Source organism: Rhyacophila brunnea, unplaced genomic scaffold (assembly GCF_057557595.1).
Source record: "Rhyacophila brunnea isolate RB1 unplaced genomic scaffold, BYU_Rbru_1.0 scaffold_1, whole genome shotgun sequence".
In the NCBI taxonomy this organism is placed as follows: Eukaryota; Metazoa; Arthropoda; class Insecta; order Trichoptera; family Rhyacophilidae; genus Rhyacophila; species Rhyacophila brunnea.
Window position 1 is genome coordinate 47,525,112 of NW_028232751.1, and position 2,526 is coordinate 47,527,637.

General features: G+C 33.1%; 1 long non-coding RNA gene across 1 annotated transcript; it reads left to right on the top strand.

Annotated features, from left to right (window-relative positions):
* The first annotated feature begins 322 nt into the window (after positions 1 to 322).
* On the top strand, positions 323 to 2,251 carry LOC147079871 (uncharacterized). Its single transcript, XR_015070801.1, has 3 exons — positions 323 to 554; positions 669 to 737; positions 2,099 to 2,251. It is a non-coding gene; the product is annotated as an uncharacterized LOC147079871 (long non-coding RNA).
* Positions 2,252 to 2,526: the final 275 nt, after the last annotated feature.

Here is a 2,526-nt window from a genome sequence, read left to right on the forward strand (position 1 = left end):
CTTAATTTCATTTTAAAAACTCACCAGCACTATCTGTAAATTGTCTTCTTAGTGCAATGCAAACAAATAAGTACTGACAAAGTTTAGTGTGCACTATTTATGCCGTACATTGACGCCGACACTCTTCTACGGGTTTCGGGTCTACCTATCGATCTGGTGACCATTAGGCCTATTCTTAAAAATTATCACTTTAGCACATTTACGATGTTACTCGTACCATTGGTCCAAGTTAACACATTTGTTATTCAGGCACACTGTCAGATATTATCACTTTAGCGGCAGCTAACTTTCATATCCGGTTTAAACGGCTAACTGCGGCGTGAAGTACGTACGTTATTTGCTGGTATATTATCTATGATTTTCTGACTTCGGTTAAAATCGGCCATGTTCGTGCCGCGTTGTCTCTGGTACCCGAACGGCGCGAGCTTTGTTTATATAAATGTCAAACGTCAAACGTAACCAAACTTAACCTACAATTTTGCCAGTCATGTCAATTGCATAAAATATAGATAATATACGTAAAGTCAATTGTCAACCGGACAAAGATTTTGACGGTAAGAATATATAATTTAAATATTACAATGTTGTTTGTGTGTATGGAACAGTAGGTATATTATTTTGTTTGTGATTATTATGCAACTATAGTACAAAACTTTTTTATATTCCAGCACGTAAAATATCAAGGCGTCATCCTGTGGAAGAAGCCGAGAGCACACCATTGCAACCCCGGCCTAGAGGTAATAGTTAAATATTGTTTGTTTCATATTTTTTTATATAAAAAATATTGAAGAAAACCTTGGTGTAGGAAAATGATTGAAAAAACACCGCAAACATACAGCTTGTCTTATATTTTTTCCATCAATGTTGCCGGCCATGAATAGGGATGTTTCCAACCTTTTATTGGAGAATAACCAGACGAAAGTACTATTATCATACATTCATTATATAATATCTATATATTTTAACTATATCAAAATAGCATTCACCTAGACTAGGTCATCATGACCGATTGACTGCATTCATACTTGCTTTACACTAATATAATATTATGTATGCAGTATGTAAACAAACAATATTTATTTAGTAAGTAAGTAGTACATACGCCTGCCATATCTATACTTAATACATGTGGCCCTCGACTTTCACACGTAATTAGTTCCTCAGAAAGTGTACATTAAAATATTATTTATTTATCAATGGGTGTAATAAAGTTAACGGGTGTTTCTTTAGAAACTTGTTATATATATATATATATATTTAGTCGAATACCACCCTTTTATATATTTGAGAAGGTGACAGGGAACGGAGGAGAGAGTAGCAACTGCGTGGTAGATTACAGTTTTTGCATTATCAACAAGAATCTATCTACATTGTAAGAAATGTACGAAATAACGAATTATTTTAAAGTCGAGGGCCACCCTACTACGATATCAAAAGAGAGTATTGTATCAAGAGAAATTATGTATATGTGTTGTAAAAAAAATAATCCAAGTATAAAACCATTACTAACAATTTTTATTAATGTTAATATAATACAATATAATTATTATATATAAAAGTATAAAACAGAATAAGTACATAATAGTATGTGCATTATGATAAATTTGGCATATTTCAGTCATTTGTCGATAATATATTGGATAAAAGGTTAGTTATTTATTACGCCGCATTTATTTAATTAATTATTGGCACCAAAATATCTGTTGACAATTCTCTGTTGAGCAGAATACGCCTGTCTTATCCTATTGGCATTCCAAGTGTCAGTATATACAAATTCAGATGGGACAGGGTCATCTACAAGTTAGATTCGGTATCCTGAAAAAAAAGAGATTTGTTAGCACAATACATGACATACTCAATCCAATGTCACATCTATTTAAGTACCTATTGTTTTCATTTACTTGAACTTAAATTACCTAAATTCTTGTATCACGTTGTGCAGAATACAATATGCATATATTTTTTTTATTTTTGTTGCTTTTTGTTCGCTCGTAGGCATCTAAATTTTGTTTTAAGTACACCGTTGAGTCTCTCTACCACATTCGTTGAACAGTGGGTTTCTCAACCGCATCACCTAATTTGCCTGAAATGTTTTTAGATCAGTCAATACCAAGAAAACCAAAAGGAAACAAGAGAATAACGAAGATGACCGAGAGAGAAGACGAAAGCTGCAACCGACTACATCATCTGCTTCACGTTCGTCAGCTGAATGCAGAACTAAGATTTCAATGATCACAATCTGTTTTTTGAATATGTTTTCGATTAAATAAATTTGAAACGTTATACATTGTTGTTTCATTAAATACCCACTCATAACTATGCAAAATTTTGATTCCTTTGATGTCTACGGAATACGGGTAAATGTAAAACCAAACGAAAATGTTTGTTACTGGCAGTGCCAGTGGCGAAGGGTGGAGGTAGGCTGTTAAGATCCGCCATAAATAGTGCACACTAAACTTTAAGTTAAAACTCTTTCGTTATGCAATCGTTCCATTTCCAATTTGACCAGTGATTCGTTAAATAATA